This window comes from Drosophila elegans, unplaced genomic scaffold (assembly GCF_018152505.1).
Source record: "Drosophila elegans isolate 14027-0461.03 unplaced genomic scaffold, ASM1815250v1 contig_208, whole genome shotgun sequence".
NCBI classification, from domain to species: Eukaryota; Metazoa; Arthropoda; class Insecta; order Diptera; family Drosophilidae; genus Drosophila; species Drosophila elegans.
The window spans coordinates 1,716,278-1,734,839 of NW_024545578.1; the positions used below are offsets into that span (position 1 = coordinate 1,716,278).

The window sequence follows — 18,562 nt, forward strand, 5'->3', positions numbered from 1 at the left end:
CGCCAATAAAACGCGCTGACAGACGACAAGGGGCGCCAGTTTATGAATAGCATGCGAAATTGCCAAATAGCTGCGAGGTGCCAGCTTCATAATGAATAATAAATTTGTTATGACCAGGGGGAAAAACAATCAAATTGGGCGAGAGGAAATTACTGAAATAACTGCGAGTTTTCGGGGGGCTGAGCAATTAGTTAAATCAAATAACGGACTGCAAGGCAAAATCCCGAAATGCAGTCGCGGGTGGTCATAAACCATTTAAGTGTTTATAGCCTCGATTAAAGTTGACACCAAATTGGGTTTAACTGGCCGACACTATGGGTTTTTATAGCACATAGAGTTTTAAAGTTTTCAGTAAAGTCTTAAATGCTTTCCAGTTCCCCGGTTAAACGAACATATTTTGTTGCTACGTTCTAAAACGACTATGAAAACTAAACCAGCTAAAAGTTTCCATTAAAGTCATTTTATTTATTGATAATAATAACAATAACAATGATTAAAATAACGTAGTAAATCAACGTTTTTTAGAGTATCTATATTTTTTTTAGAACTAATGTTGAAAATTTATATTTATATTTATAAGTCGATCGATTTTTTAGGAGTTTTACTAGTCTGTCAGCTTGGTTTTGATCCAAATATTTCTTGAAGCATTTCACTTATTTCTTGGTATATATAAAAAAAACAAGTTCTATACATGTTTTAGTCATTAACATTACAGACATAATTTTCGCCCTGCATCTCCATTCACTACCACGCACAAAGTTCCGATTAGACCCGCATAAACATTTAACCCTCCCACTTGTTTGGGGTGGCAAAGACCCCCCCGGAAAAGCAAGTTGGAGCTCTGTTTGTGTCATTTGGTCCACGAGAGATTTCCGCTCCACACAAACACACACCCAAATAAGGCTCGCTGGTCCGCACACACACACACACACATGTTAACCCATAACTACCGATGCATGTGCACAAATATTATGGTTAATTATGTGGCACAGTTTTCCCACAGAACACGGTAATTTCCCAACTCTAATTAACATTTTTCTCTGCATTTCCACGCTTACTTTTACGTTTTTTTTTTTGCAAATGCGAATGCGAATGCGGTTTTGCTGTCTTTAAGTTCGACCAACCGCAAATCCAAACCAAATGCAAATGTCAACTAAATTATGAGAAAATTAATTTCCACAGATGACAACAACAACAACACTAACAACAACAACAACAAGAACAACAAGGGCAGGAGAATTGCATAGTAAATTAAGTTAGTGCAAAAGGGGTTTTGGCTCAGGGGCGGCTGAATCTAATTAGTTGCTCAAAAGCCCCTGCCAACGTAGAAGGGTTTTAGACGATGGGTGGGTGGTTCAGTGGGTGGCTCAGTGGGTAGAGTGCACCAACCAGTGGGTTGATGGTCTGCTGGCAGATAGACGGAGACAGGCATTTGAGCTAAGTGAATCTGCATGTCATTCATGTCAGGACATTTAGTGCAGCAGGATGCGTCGAGATGATGTCCTTCACTGCGAGAAAATTTTAAGATTTCCACTTAAGCTCTCTATTTAATAAATGTTTTATTTATTTGTTTTATTTAATTTTTTTATAACATATTAATACTTATACATCTATTTACTTAAAAATCGTTGTGAACAAAATGAAATTCGCAATATTGAATTCTTTGGAAGCTTCACTTATATTCTTAACATTTTTTTTTTAATCTTTTTAAATTACAAATTTTATCGTATTAAAAAATTAAAATACAAAACTTTAAATATATATCGTAAGTTAAATTTTTTTCTTCTTTTTTATTGCGTTTATTATTTTAAGTTTATGTAAAACTGCTCCTACATTTCTAGTTAATTTTAAAAGCCATAATAAATCCATAATAGATTAGTTTAGTTTTGTGAACGCCTTCTAATATGAGCTATAAAATAAAACTTATAAGCTATGTAATAAAAAATAATATGTATTTTGAATACGTATACCAATTTCTCTGAGTGTTTTGCAGCTGCTGCTTATGAATCCGCCCAATTAGTTTGAGCTTGGCTGCATTTAGGCATTTGGATTTATGTGATTAATCTGAAGGTGCATCCTCCGCCCCATTTTAGCTAGGATTATATAGTCCAACTACAATCGAAAACCGTACAATCAGGGAAAAAACTGAGCTGCAAGTGTTGTGGCCAAAATGTGCTCTGCACAAACAACAAGAAAATGCTGAAATGTCAACATTTCCCCATAAATACACTCGCACACATGGACCCAAAAATTAGCATAAGCGTAAACATTGCCAAGTGGCATTTTGGGACTGAAACGGGGATGGAGTTGGGGCCAAGTCAAACATTTTGGCACTGCATTAAATACACAGAAATTGCACAATGCCCAAAATGGAGACAGCCATGGTGACTTTTGAGCATTGCCAAAAGCAAATAAAATTGGCCAAAAAAGCATCACGACCCACTGATGATTGGCCGGTTCACTAGCCCCAATGTTTTTCCATATACATTGTTCGGTGGCAAGGGTTTAATGCTCGCTTGTGCGTGGCAAATTTGTAGAATTTACATTTTTATTTCTCGGCCAGTGAAATATTATGCAACACATGGCGAGCATTAAAAGGGACGAAGCTAATGAAGGCTGAAGGGCTGAATACCCTTAAGATGATTGGTATGGGCGTTTATCCATACGAGGGATTATAATGGACAAGGGGCTTCTAGACACGTTGTTTTGTATTTTTTAAGAAGCTTAGCATGAGGTGTATTACAACAAAATTGTGTGTTTTTGTTGTGTGGTACACTTAAATAGGAAAAACCATTTATTTTCTTAACTTTGATTTAAAGTTTTTACTTCATTTCAGCTATACATTTCATATTAAGAAGTGTGTTGCTATATTGTTCCTTATATATTTATTAAAAAAACTATTTTATTTATTTTTTCTTATTATTTAAAAACAAAGTAACAATAAATACAATGTCATAGGAATGATTGGTAGTATTTTTTTAATTTAGTAAGATGGTGAACGTTAAATTTTAAAAATATACCTGAACATATAATCGAATAATCATAGAATAAATTACGCTACCTATAAAAATATATTGAAATACAATAACACCCCCAAATAAATTCCTTTTATCACCGAAACTTCCTAAGAATGCAATCAATGGCAATATAAGCCATACCCATATATCAACAGTTAAACCCGAATCATTTTCGATTCGTTCGTGGCGAACTTTTCACATTCCCATTCACAAAGTTAATGTACCTTTTCATATAAACCATACCAAATCCGACTGGCTTTCGCAAAGAGAAGAGACGAAACTAAAGCAAAACCATTGAAACTTGTATGGAGGCGCATCATTTATTCATCACGCACAGTCTGAATGACAGAAGGACATGGTCGTACATTATTGTATGCCAGTGCCACCCTCACTATTTCCACATCGCAAAACATATCCTTATCCAAACACTCGAACACTCGCACACTCGCATTCGGTTTGGTCATTCATGAAAATGGCCATAAATATATATGCACTGTTTGCATTTGTATTTTGTATTTTGTACTTTGTATTTTCTGTTTTATGTTTTATGTAGCTTCGATTTGAAAGTCCGAAACCCAAGATCCACTTGGTCTGAAGTGCCAAAGTTACCCAGCTTCTTGACTCTCATAAAGTCAAACCCAAAAGATGACGGCTAATCTAATTGTTCTTGCCTGTGTTTCTGTTGATTTATGCGATTTATACAAGCATATCTTTATCACAATTTTGACCACAAAACAGAAAAAAATGGGTATTTTGAGGAGAAACTCAAGTCATGCAATTTAAATAACATTCAATTCATTCATTTGAATTTTCATATATTTAAAAAACGTTTTTTCTTAAGTACCAAATGGGTGAGTAATATTAATATTAATATATCCCACAAAACATAGGTCAAAAAATATTTTAAAGCATACTTTTGTGTAATTCTTAAGAGAATTTTAAGGTGCGCATTTTTAATGATAGGTTTATATGTTTTAATTGCAATTCCGATTTAGTTAAAATTCCGATTTGATTACAAAATAGAGGAGGACATTTTTAAGCATAATTTTTTTAAAATTTTGTAAGTTTCAATTGTTTATAATTTTTTGAAATATTTAAGCATTCAAAGTGAAGCTTTTTCCTGCAAATCTAGTTCGACTAATAATGAACTCATACTTACTTTTCAAGAAGTCTTTTACAATATACATTTTTAATTTTTTTTTATTTACAAATATTTAAAACTCCTAAAAATGAAATACTTTTACTGCAATTTCAGTTTGTTAAATAACATATTTAAATTTCCTTTTCAAGAGGTCTGATTAATACGAAAGTGAGAAACCAGAATTTCTGCACCTGGTTTGCCTTTTCTTTTTACCCTCCTTTTATTTCATTCTGTGGGTTTGCGTTTCTGCTTTTTTTTTATATTTTCCTTTTCTTACCAAAAGCAGATGTAATTATTTTTAATGAGCGACTGCAAAATTACACATGGAACACATCAGGGAGGGCGAAAGAAATGTTTATATATGAGTCGAAGTGTGTCTTGCGAAATAAAAAGGAAAATGTCCCCTAAATTCAGGCAAGAAAAGGTACAAATCAGAGTGAAAAATGTGGAAAATCACCGTGTGTACATCAGCAAAAGCCCCAAAGGGCATCAAATCTTTCAATCTAAAATCCAAATATTGTAACATCATCAACCCAGTGACTTCATTAAAAAAATTAAATGGTTTCAGGTCAAGAAAACTGTGTGTGCACCAATTTGAGGCTTGTGTTTTAATTAAAAAGGACAATATATTTGCATGACAGGACGAAGACAGCTGGCCCATAAAACAACAGCAGCCAAGGACATTCAGGATGTTCATTCAGGACGACAGAATTCGCACACAAGAAAATCAGTTAAGGTGGAAAAAGTGCGAGGATAATGGCAACGACTGTGTTATGACCAAGAATAAAGTTTGGCAACCCAAATGAATTGCTTAATTTATATGGATCTCTTGATTAGCAGTCTTTCTAACCATGAGGTAGTCAATGAAAAAATATGTTTAAGTTTTATTAAATTTCTTTAAATAAGAGAAGTAGTTCGTTATAAACAAGAATAAAGTTGAAGCCATGAAATAAATTTCGCATACAATTTTAACAAGTTATACATAATTTGCATAGAAAACATATCTGTAGAAAACATATCTGTAGAAAAAATGTATAAACAAATTTTTAAATTTCGCATACAACTTAAAAACTTATACAACTTTCATGGAAGTCTATAGACTACCTTAAATCAATCTGCTCCTTAATAATTCACATACCCTTTAAACAAACAAAAGTGGGAATCACGTCAAAATTAAATTGACGGATCGATAAAAAACAGATTTTCCATTAAAATGCGTTTCAATTAAAAAACAAAAATACAAAATGTGAAATAAAATAAAGAGGAAAGGCAGACATGTATAAAAAAAAGGCCGTCAACATTGTGCAAGCGAAACGAGCGATGATGAAAAGAACAATCCGAGCATGGTAAAATAAGTGGGGGAAACAGGGGAAAACCGGGGAAAATCCGGGGAAACATATCTCGATGAATCATGCAGCCAGTTGGCGCCAAATGTCAAAAACAATGAAACTTTGCAATGAAAGCAACACAACAAATTATGATTTACACCAAGAGAAGGGGTGAAACCCAGAAAAAAGGATAGCATAAGTAGAATAGAAGGAATCACTGTAATTACAAATGCCGAAGGAAAACCCCGGGATTAAGTATACGCATTGTTACATTTATACGTGCACATGTTGCAGGGTTAGGAAAAGAGATTGTACGCTTTACACGGAAAAAGAACAAGTTCAACTATTGTATATAATTTGGGTTACAACAAAATGTAATGCATTTAAAGTCTTAGACAAATAAAAAAATGTTAAAGGAAATTTATCAGAAATCTTAGGATATTTGAAATCACTTGAAAATATGTAAAATAATAGGACTGTATTATATTTATTATAAATAAGTCCTAGAACAAGCAATGATATAGAAATTGACAAGTTCACTAAAAATTTCTTTATTGCGACCTAATTTCTATATAATTTATATTCAATGATTATAATTTATATTAAAAACATATTTAGCTTTTCTACATCCACTACTTCTTGTTTTCAGTGTACCATCATTGTATGTGATTTGTTGTGGTTGCTTTTTTGTTTCGTCACTTCTGGAGCGAAAGTTGCACAGGAAAAGAAAATTTATTTGCGTGTCGAACAGAATGGGGAAAAACAGAAGGGAAAACTCCCCGTGAAAACGCGTGGCATAGAAAACAATAAAGAAAACTCTGTCGAAATGGAAATGGACGCCGAGTGTTTTGGTGAGAGCAACGTTAAGCAGTTGCAATTAGTGTGGAGTGTTTGGCTACGGTGAGATGGCTGAAAAGGATTCGAGGCGTGTGTGAATAACTTAGCCAAATTGATGAATGTGAGTGAGTGAATTGGGAAGCAAACATAAATCAAACGGAAAGGTACGAAACCCCGATCGAACTAATGAATAGCTTAGGTCCTGAAGAGAAGTTGGAGCAAAAGCAACAGTTTGATAAATGTTAGGAAACTCTTTTGAAGAACGTTATGTTAAAACATTTTAAAGATTTCATAAGATCTGCATTCAATTGTACTTAAATTAATCTAATCTTATATATCATATTATTTGATATATAAATAATTGTTGGTATTGCAATTTAAACTGAAATCTCAAGAACAAAGCAACAAATTCCTAACAATTAGATAATTTCTCTACAATATAAGCAAATCACAATAACACATTTTTCAAACAAAAATCCTTCGGAAAGCCTTATTGATCTATGGTAAATTCAGCAAACCAAGGCAGTTTAGCAAGGCAAAATTCATAACTCTTTTTGGTTGACTGCCCCTTGTTGCTGCTCTATTTATTTAATATTTATTTCAAATTTATTTATTTAGCTGGCCGCCACGAACACTTGAAAAAAGGCCAAAAATGAAATAGCACACACACTCGTGCACGGAAAATTCTATGCCAAAAACGAGGACCACAGAAAAAAGACCATTTTTGGGGGTTAAAAGTTTGAAGCCTTAAAAAGGTGGAGGAAAAACTGAAAGAGAGTGGGAGTTATATATATATATATATATATATATACATATATATATATATATATACATATATAGAGGAGGCAAGTTGTTGCTAAAAGACCAACCAAAGGTGTTTCAAATGTGTTGCCAAAGTGCTTAAAGTGGCAGGCAAACTATTTGCTCACAATTTTCTTGTTTTTTTCTCGGGGTTTTCCACGTTTTCCACATTTTGCGGGGAAAAAGATCGAACAAAGTTTTCATCCTGGTAAGCAGCACAGAGCAGAGTGATAATGTGCACAAAGTAAAAGTAGAGGCGACCGAACAACCAACAAATAACAACTGCACAACAACAGCGAGTTGTAAAGCTTTTACACTAAACAACAAAGTTAAGCTGGATATTTTTGCCTTATCTTGTGCAGTTGCACAAGTTTTATGACTACAGCAGAAGCGAAATACACAAAAAATACGGACAAATACGGTTAAACGAAAGAAAGAACTGTTTTACAACACGCACGTGCAACGCGTCGTATGCGCAATGACCGTCTCCCAAAGGTTTTAAATGCATAAAGTATAAGTAGCGTTGGCAAATAAAACCGAATACTATTTCTTCAAAAAGCAGAGCAGCTTACATTGAATTGAAGAAACGAAATGCAAAGAAGATTGGGGATTAAAATCGAAAAACAAGAAAATAAACGAAAAGTAAGAAAGAGCCTACAAAAACTTTAATACATTTCAATTACTTAAGGGATTGCAAAAGCTTCTTGGAAAAATAGTAAGGCTTACTTGAAGAGAAAATCGGATTGGCAATGCAATAAACCAAAAATGTAAAGGATTAAAATGAAGAAAAGCAAAAATACATTTACCATAAAAACATAAAATGTTTAAAATTCTTTCCAAATTTTAATACGTAAATGCTTAAAAGAGTTTAAATTGGAATATTTCGTTCTAATAAACTTTGGAAATCTTTTATCCTTTTTTTCAGTTGGGAGATTACGTTTAAAACTATAGTGTCCTTACATTTGTTACATATATATTTTAAAGTTCCCATGTTGGAATATATTTCTCTTACTAATTTTTGAAAAATAGTTTTAGAAAATTTATGTTTTAACTATAATACATGTTTTGTACCGAATTAGATTGTTCATAGAGTTGTACAATATTAAATGCACTAACTTTTATTTTTTAAGTGCACCGGAACTGGCACTTTAACCCGCTTGGACATTCTATGGAGCGATGCCGGCAGAGAAGCCATCAAGATTGATTTATGTAAAAGATTGCCACACTTTGCGCCAGATAATAAATAACCCCACGGAGCCAAAGGAAACTAATCAGAAACTAAGAGACAACAAAAGTGATAAAAACGCCGGGGGAAAGCCGGCTGAAGGAATAAAAAGCCAAAGGAAACTTCGCCGTAATGCAGCACTTGTCTTTTGGCTTTTGACTGACTGACTGACGGACGGACAGACGTTGTGAATTTTTTGCATGCCACTTAAGCCCTTCTCTTAGCGAAGAACAAAAGGAAAGAGACGGCCTTTGCTGGCGTGAAAGAGATGGGGATAGTGGAGCACCGGCAGACACAATGATATATTGCTGATTTGCGTGCCGCAGTCGAGGAGGTTTCCTCTTACAGTTCGCTAAGGGCAATTCGATATGCATACATCAAGTGAAGAGACACGACAACTACCAGTTCTCCAGTTCTCGAGGAGCCAAATCCAAATCCAAATCCCGCACCCATTCCTCCGGGTCACGACCCCCATTCCAAAGTTGTTACATGGCAAATAGTACGCATCGGATTTGACAAATGGTCGGGGCTGGGGCTTACTAATGGGGAAACTCCAATCCGCCTAAAGATCTATTGTGTTTGAAGATGAGATCTGCAAAGTTGGGCTACAAGTATTCATGATGTATTAACAGTTTCTGATGCTAGCTATTAACGAAACATTCTGTTATTCAAATATAAATTGTTAAATTACATATTTACCAAAAAAAATAGGGATACTTGGTTAATCAGCTGAAATAATTTTGAAAAGCATTTTGTAAACTTTAAAATTGATTGTTCCTTCAAAAAGCAATAATCGATAATACTATCGATAATAACGATAAGGAATAGTCACATTATTCGCAAACGAATTTTGTCACATTAATTAAATTAGTCCCTTTATTTATTTTAAAGATAATAATTTTCAATTAATATGTTATTTATTTAAAATAAAATTGCCATGCTTTTAATGTTCCTAAAATTAATTCTTTTACTCCGCTCTTTCAGTCAATCTTTCAGTTTCCCTGTGCACCAATTTAGTCATTTCAATTTGAAGGACAATCAGCCACAGAGCCATTCGCTTAAACGGTGGAGAATGCTAACAACAGTTGACACTTTGCTTTAATCGCTTCTCCCCCGATGAAGCAACAAACAAAAAAAAGCGAGCAAATTAAAAAGCTGCCAGCTAATGGTCCGCACCAAAAACTCATTTGTGCACATGGCCACACTGGCACTGACATTAATGGCAGAGGGCGAAAACTTGGGAGTGAAAATTGCATAGCTCCCGAGCTGCTCATAACCCCACCCACAAATCCAGACACATACGAAAATGGGTGGCAATGTGGGCGTGGACCATCTCTCCTCATGAAAGTTGCATGTAATTCCTGGAATATAGCTGCACATGCAATGATATATATGCATGTGTGTATTTACAGCTTTTGATTTGGCCCTTTTTCATTTTTGGCATTTTGTTTGCTTAACAGATTTTACACCCAAAATTTTGGGCGCCTTGCATTGTGCAGATTTTATTGTTAAACGAAGCCAGTGTGTGCTGTTGTAAGGAAATAACAAATAAAAATATATTTCGGGCTTATGGAGTTATGAGAAATTTGGAGGGCTACAGTAAGAGGCTTTGAAATAGTTTGAACAAGTTTAAAAGTTTAAGCGAGAATAGCAAGTTTTAAACGTCTGTGCACAGGTAATGAGAGCCTTGGGTTTAAGTGCGGAATATTATTTGGAGTGCTCAATGTGCCACATTGAAAAGATAACATGTAATTGAAAAATTTCTATATATATACTGGAACTTTCTTTAGCCCTTAATTTAAGTTTAAGACTTTATAATTCCGAATTTATATTTGGCAAACTCCGTAACAAAGTAAGTAATTTAAAGTTCTTAATTTTCCACTTTTAAAAACTTGCATTTAAATGAGAAAATTATAAATATACAAGGAACCTCTTTAAGCCTTTAATTTTACTCATAGACTTTATCAATTTTAATTCCAAACTTATTGACACGCTTTGTGAAAACTTATAATAAACTTCGAGTTTTCATAACAAATAAGCTTTAGAGTTTTCCATATTATAAGTACATCATTTCTTAAGCCTTTAATTATACTTTAAGCCATCATAAATATTGGTTTATCAATTTAAAGACAAGCTTTGGGGTATCGCATAACAAATTTAGTTTGGAAAGTAGTTCTTCTTGGTATAGTTTCGTTACCACTTTGATAGAAACCACACTTGTGCAATTACACTTTACGTTCCCTTTAATTGGCCCGGATCAGAAGGTGCTTTTAACTTCCCCACGCCCTCGATGAGCGTTCGCCAAACATCTTCAGCTCTAAAATTGGCCACATTTATGTAAAGTATACTTGAACATTTCCTCTCTACCTGCCACATTAATTTATCTTTCCACCCACTTGAGCATTTTCTGCTTTTGGCATGCAAATCTCCCCCATTCCACTTCACCCACAAACCGTTCAAAATCAACCCACTTCAGCTTAAATTGCTCTTAAAACTAAAGCCCTAGCATATGTAGACACACGCATGCACGGTTAGATACAATCCGACTAAATATAGTAGCACCCCCGGCGGCATTAGAGGTTTAAAATGTGAACTCCAGCTACTAAAAATAAATGTCAGACCAAACTTGAGTAAAGTAAGTAAAGCTGCTATCATGATTGATTCACCAAATTAAGGCTAATTGCATAAAAAATATGAGGTGCACATGTAGTCGGCACTAGGGTTGAAGCTCAATTAAGGCTAAAAAAGCTATGAAATTACACCGGAAAAATAGAGAAATAAACTTACTACCTACATAAAATTACAACTTCATTCTTGATGGCTAGCAGAAATACAAAAACAAAAATATAAACTTAATATCTAAGAACTCTAAAAATTTATCAAATTAAAGTTATCTGTTGATTATTTTTACATACTATATATTATATTCAATACACATTTAGTTAAGGAAAATAAATTTAAATCGGCTTGGTTTATCTTATTTTAAAATAGCTTATAAACCCACTACTTTATTTAAATTTTTCAGAACAATATCTTGGCTTTCATCCAACTTATTTTGTAGTGTATGAAACTATATATAAACGGCGCCACAATCATGGACATGGACATGCTACGGACATGGACTCTCAGCCCCGGCAACAATAAAAAAAAGGAACTCGGAACTTGGCGCCAACATTTTGCGTTTGGCGCAGACATTAAAATGCTTAAAATATCGATTTGTTACAAAGGCTCAAAATATAAGGCCGCCATTTGGGCCAAAAACGCGGTGCACGAGCAACAGTCTGCTACTTAAAAGGCCAAAAGAAAATGGCTGGAAAGGGAAGAAATAGAGAAAAGGTACAAGAGAGGGATTTAACGCTTTTCTTGAGATATATTTATATATATTTATATATAAATCTAATATTTCAGCAATTATAAAAACAAAATAAGGGAGGGAACTCAAGTTAAGCGTTTGAGGCGGGCAAAACGTTTATATTTAGGTAAATTGAGACACATGGCTATAAATACTTTTAAATGTATTGTTTGTCCCTAAAAGGTGGACTAAAAGTACAGTAAATTATTGTGAAAAATTCTCTTTAATGAGACCCTTCAGATTTGTCTTATATGAACTTATTATTTGCAATCTAATTGCATAATTTTTTTTTTTTTATTTTAATATATGATAATTAAGATATATAGCTAATTTGTGTAGAATTATATTTTATAAAAATATTCTGTTAATTATAATTGGTTCGTGTTTGAGTTTAATTTTTGCAGAATATTTTCACTCCATTTAACTATTTAACTAACAATTAATCTGTTCCAAAATTTCCTTATCCATCAATCCACCTGTGAGTCTATTAATCTGCTTGCTGATCTTTATATATTCGCACCTATCAGTCTGCCGAACTATGTGTGCAATTTATCCAAGCCATCTGTCTGCTTGGTAGAATCCATCATTTATCCATTCCCAAGCTCACTTCTTCTCTCTTTTTTTGTTTGGGTATCTATAGCCGGATCCGTTTCTGTGTTTTCTTCGCCCGAATAGACATTTATAGCCCGAAAAGTTCGGTCGAATATAAGCCTGCACATCCTGGGCAGTTGCCTTGGCTATTTAGTGTGTGTCTATGGCTTCCCTTCGCCTTTTTTTAGACTTTTTTGGGTGCTTCCCAGTTTACCTTTCGGGCAAACTTCTCCTTTTTTCACCTGTCTTTTTTTTTGGGTAATTTTTGCCCACCGCTTATGGTGTATTTTTTTTTAGCCAAGGGCAAAACGGATTCCTATCATGACTGTCTTATATTGAGCTTACCATTGTGGAACATAAAGGTATGTATATATCTAAAAACTTTCTTCCTATTTAAAAATAAATATGTTACAAAAGTCTAATCGATATTTTCTTAGTAAATAAATTTAAACGTTTAACTATTAGTCGAGTAATAATAAGCCGAGGAGAAATCCCCAATTTGGCGCCCAACGTGGGGCGTTCAATGTATTTACATAGAAAATTTCACCTTTCGGGCTAACTTCTACTTTTTGCACCTGTCTGTTTTTTGGCTTATTTCTGCCCACCGCTTATGTTATTTTTTTTCAGCATTTAGGTTTTATGTGCGCCGGGCCAAAGGCAAAACGGATTCCTATCATGACTGGAAAACTCGGCTCTGATTTTTCCGCACTGTTATTGCTGTAATATGAACCCATTTTTTGTGTGTTGCTTGTGCAGGTTGTGTTTTCCGTTTTTGGAGCGTTTCAACTTTCATTTCGGCGGTGCTTCGTGTGTTTTACGGTTAACGGTTTACGGTTTTACTCCACGTAGAACGTGCATTTCGGCCGCATATTTTCCGGTTGTGTTGCTACTGCCACTGTCCTTGTTTTGGTTCATTTCACATGGATTTCACATGCACCCGGAACCATTTCCATTGTTTGCGCGGGGAAATTAAAAAAAGCGAACACGCAAAACGAGCTGGAAAAATGTTTGTGGGCAGTATACACAGGATGAAGTGGAAAGGAATTCCGAATTGTTTACTTTTCCATTCGCGTAGGTAGATAGCGGATAGTTATGGGCATTATAGGGGATATGTACAGGGGATTTATAGGGCGGCGATGCCCGTTGATTGAATGCCGGATTTTCGCATATTCTTTATGGGGCCCAGGGATCAGATGTGTTGCAGAATATTTTCCACGCTCTTTTGTGAAATTAAAACTGAACATTAAAATACAAAAAAAACCATGACAATGCCGAATGTTTTAACATGAAAATAATAATAGATGTTGATTGAAGCTAACAGATTGTATAAATATTTAATTACAATTCAAAGCAGGTTTAGATACGAATAAAGTATTTTACTACAGTGATATATAAAACACTCCAATTGGGAATTTGATTTCAACTGAATGACTTTCACAAATTAAATTCATAATGCTCTATTAGTTTACCAAATTCGTACTTAAATATTTAATTAGCTTGGTTCTTTCGGCTCTTCATTTCCTTAACCAGCTGGCCTAATCCTCTGCAAAATTTCATTAAACATCTTGAGGCCCGTGCTCTATCTCATTACCAACTGTGCGGACCCACTTAAAACATTTGATAATTTAATCACTCCGGAATTCCTATTATTTGATTCGGCTTATTGTCGGTTAAATCACAGACAGATTGGGTTTTTGGGCCCAAAAAGCAATTTCATCTCAACCAGCCCACTAACCAACTGGCAAGCCAAACGGCAGCCAACTCAACGCACTTAACCACAAAAAGCACCACCATCCAAACCACCTAAAACACCCAAAACACCCAACCAACCACCTACATAAGCCGGCTGGCTGAGTGCTTAGTGGGGATGCCACATTAGGCAAATATGTAAATAACTTTTAAGGAATTAAGCGCACTCGCACACAAAAAGCCAAAGGAGACGCAAAAGACGAGGACTCTGGATTGCTAGACAATACACACTTTCTTGGGTCTTGCTTATCAGCCGATAAACAAGGCCTACAATACAATCACTTATACGCCATGTTGCACCGGTCTGTTGGACAACAAAATGGGACATGCAACAGGGGAAAATCCAAGGGAAGCTGGACACTGCGAGAAAATAACTAACAACTGATACAAAACAAGAAAAAGTTTAAGAAATTTAATTGTTTTTAAATATATATTTTATTACCTAAAGCCATTGATAAAAACAAGCCAGGTAACTGTATGTACCTAATTAAATATCACAACGAATATTAAATTCATATTAAATTGGCGCCTATTTTGGGACATAGACATTAAAAACTTTCACAACCCCATTTCTATTTTTAAATAAACGCCTAATCTAGCTAATCCTTCTTCATTATATGCCAAGGAGACATTCCAAATTTGACGCCCAATACTTAATTTTTTCTTTGTTAGTCGTATTGGCTACCAAAATTTTTCTCTGTGTTTTAGGTGGAAAACATTAATTACACACACGTTAGCCAGAGGTCCAGAGCACGAAGTCCAGAGCACAGGAGCCATGAAGAGCCGACAGACCAGAAGGCAAACCACAAGCGCGTCATTACCAAACAGGGCAAACAGGGAAAACAGGGAAAACTGGGAAACCCAGAGATGGAAAATGAAAAGGAGGTTATAGGGCGGAGGCAAAGGGACAGGGAATTGAGAGTGACGCAGGGATGAGGCCAACGGGAATTGGGAATCGTTTCATAGCTCGCCACGTAAAACTCCTGCTGCATTTTATCTGCTCCAGTTGCAACGGAGGTGACGCATTGGGAGCCTCCAAGAGTGAAAGGGACCAACACATCTGTGTGAAAGAGAAGGGGAACGGCCCCGGAGCATATTTACATTTGCTCGGCATTTAATGCAAGTGGGAATTACAAAAGGAGGGCGTGGCTAGTGATGGTTGTTGTTGTTGTTGTGTTTGTTGTTGATGTTCTGGGTGACTCTGCCTCCTGGCAGGCGATTTAAAATATTCGAACCAAGCCGCAGCAAAAAGCCAGGGAGATAGATGGATAGTTAAAAGCAGGAGGGGACAGGCTTAAAAGCATAAACGAAAACAGCATAATATGCCATGCACAAACAGAAATCAGGGACTTTTTTTTTTTTTGCCTTACTTAATTTAATATCGCAAACCTGTTCTACTTATGGTCTTTCGAGCCGTATTAATCTTAAATTAATTATAAGATCAGTTCTTATAAGTTTTTATCTCGATGAAAAAGTAAAGAAATTAAAAAACTTGAGCGTTTGTATAAGTTGTGTCGATATAAACAAATTTTCTCATATTGTTTATCAAGCATTGATAGCTAATAATGATATTAATGACTTGAAAGAATAAATCACACCACAATTTGTCTATTTCTCGCTCTGTAATTCCTGTAGTCGCAGCTTTTCAGCCAGCATTTTACCGTAGGAGCGGTAAACAATAATAACAGGCACCAACAATGAAGCATGATGGCCCTGCGAGGATTACAGGACACATCCATGGGCGGCGGTGAGAGGGTTTGATGAAGAGCCAGGACCAAGAGCTGAAACTGAAGCATCGGGCGAGTATGCGACTAAGTGTTTTGCAACGGAAATGCCGAGCTATCATGCAAAAAGCCACTGTCAGATTAACGAACCATGGCCAAAACAGAGAGGGGGTGAATGGAGGTATAAACGGGGATGAATCGGGGGTGAAAAGGGGATGAAAACGTAGATAGCCTGAAGGTAAATGGCATCGGGAGATCCGCATTTCAGGCACGTGACGCAGCGACAGTCCATGACCAAGTGCTGATTTTTTATCAACCGGAATGCTAGGAAGTGGCAGGAAGAGAGAAAGATGGGCCAACAACTGAACGAAAAACTAGCAAAAAGGTTATTGACATTGTTGTTTCCACACTCCGCCACCCAAACAACTCGCCATCTGAATTTCTGTCTCGTCTGATTCGTTCACTTCAAAAATTCGTAGACTTTCAAGCAAACAGACGGCGAAAAAATGCAAAATGAAAAATGATCTGAAACTGGGAAAAAAGGTGGGTAAAATACTCTTACTTAAAAGATGAATATAAAGATTTAAAGCTTTTAAACTGCACATGGAGTAAGTCATAAATAATGTATTAAAATTTATCATGTAAATATTTTAAGCTAAATTTTCGATTTCCAGGTTGAATTTAGATGCTCCTTAATTTTAGAACTCATAGACAGTGGTGTCTTTGGTTTTGAAACTTAATCAATAGAAATTTATGAACATATGTCAAAGAAATTGTATTTAAAACCCTCAAATAGTTTATTAATCAATGTAATTAAAATATTTAAATAACAAGATTATTTACTTTTACAATTTAAAAAACAAATTCAACTTCATTCAAAAATATTACGCATACGCATTGTTATATCTTCTCTTATGTTTATTGAAAAACATTTCCATAGTCTTTTAGAAACGTGTATATTTTGATGCATATCAATTTTATTTCTAAGATATATTATAAAGCAAGGTCCTAAGTTTTAAACTTGAAGCTTTTACTACTTTCAAATTGTCATCAATTTCTGAAACACTCAAAACAAAAGCTCAATTGTTTTTGATCACCAATAAAATTGCTCACCACCACTCCAGTTGCCGCCCAGCAATCAAAATGCAAGCTTCGCCACTTGTGTGTGACAAAACCCCTTGAAAACATCATTGGATCCTTGAAAGCGGTTCCAAAAACCGCTTAAAAAGCATTGCATACTTGCAGGCGCCTCCTTGAGAAAAACAAAATGAAAAAGCCAGGACAAAAATAAAACAAAACGCTGCACAGCAAAACGGCAACAGAAAAACAAAGCAAAGTCAAGCGGAACGTAACAGAAACTGCGCAACTTATGAAGAGGTGGAAATGCTTTTTAAGTATTAATTTGCGCAAACACTCGACGCAGCAGCAAAAAAGCGAAAAAAGGCGAAAAAAGCGAAGAGGAAAACAACAAAAGAGGCAAAAAACAAGTTAATAAAGCAGTTGCAACTGTAGCACCTCCTCAATTTCAACCTTCTTGTTTGTTTGCACTCAAACTTAAAAACGTAATATTGCAATTTCGAAAATGTTTGGACTTTAAAGTGCAGGCGAAGAAATTATGTAAAATCTCTTACATACAAAAGGATTTTATTTGTCTTAAAGCTTTATTCTTGCTCTTAAAATCGCATTTTTTTGATCAAGCCTCGAGAAAATAATTTGTAAATACTTTGAAAGAATTATAATTACAATTACAATTCCAATTCAGAAAATGTACAGAGATTTTTGGTTCAGCCAAAAAAATTATTAGCCAATTCTAGATCTAACTCTTTTCACTTATTAAAAAATGTAAAATTGTATTGATACAATTTCAATTATTTTTTTTATAACTGATTAGAAAAGGGTAATTTTGTGTATTAAAAATATCAAAGTACTTTATATTTATAAGAGCTCGTATTTAAAGCCAGGCTTTATTAATTTTGTAACTCTAATTATAATAAAAGTACTAAGGGCGCTGTAAAGTGGTAAGTGTAATGTTTAAATTTAATACTTAATTGAATTACTAATGTTTAATAAAGCTTTTTTTTATTATTAAAATTTCGGGTGCCTTTAACTTAACTTATAAATTTGTATTAACTCATAGTTTAATAAATGAATTAAACCTTACTTTTATTTTTAATTTTTTTTTTTTTTGTGCATTCTCTTTTACCAATGTCCCACTAATTGTTTGCAACATGGTCTATCGCTTTTGGGCAAACACCCCAACTGAAAAACATAGGATACCCGCAGGACACCTCCGGTTGAAAGGTTTCCCATCCAATCTCTCCATATATAGAAAGTGCATTTTTACTGTTTTGCGTTAATTGAAAACTTTTTTTGCCCTCAAATATTCGTATTTTTCGCAGCATGGCAGAAACAAAACTGAATTGGAAAACTTTTCTAGTTTTTCCCACACTACACAACGGGGTGGTGTTTGGAAAGTTGTCGTAAGTAGAAGTGCAACTCTGAGTTTTTAACGCTTTGCCGCCTTTCATTTGTTTAGTCTTCCCCCCCTAGAAAGCTTTAAGTTCCAGTGGTATACCACTCCCACCTAAAATACACAAAAAAAAAAACACTATGGAAAAACACCCCAAATTCAGAGCCAGACTTAAGTGTGTTTGTGTTTCCTCTCAGAACTTGGCGGCCAATTAGTTTGTTGCACCGAAATCCCGGGTTAAGTGTGGGATTTCGGGGGCTTCAACTGGTTGTGCCAGCTGTTATGTTCGAGACTGGGACTTGGACTTGGCCAAATCGGAAATCTACT

General features: G+C 35.0%; 1 protein-coding gene across 3 annotated transcripts in view; it reads right to left on the reverse strand.

The window, feature by feature from the left end:
• LOC108146120 overlaps window positions 1–18,562 on the reverse strand; it is a 49,726-nt gene that overhangs the window by 12,710 nt on the left and 18,454 nt on the right. The gene's annotated exons all lie outside the window — the stretch shown is intronic.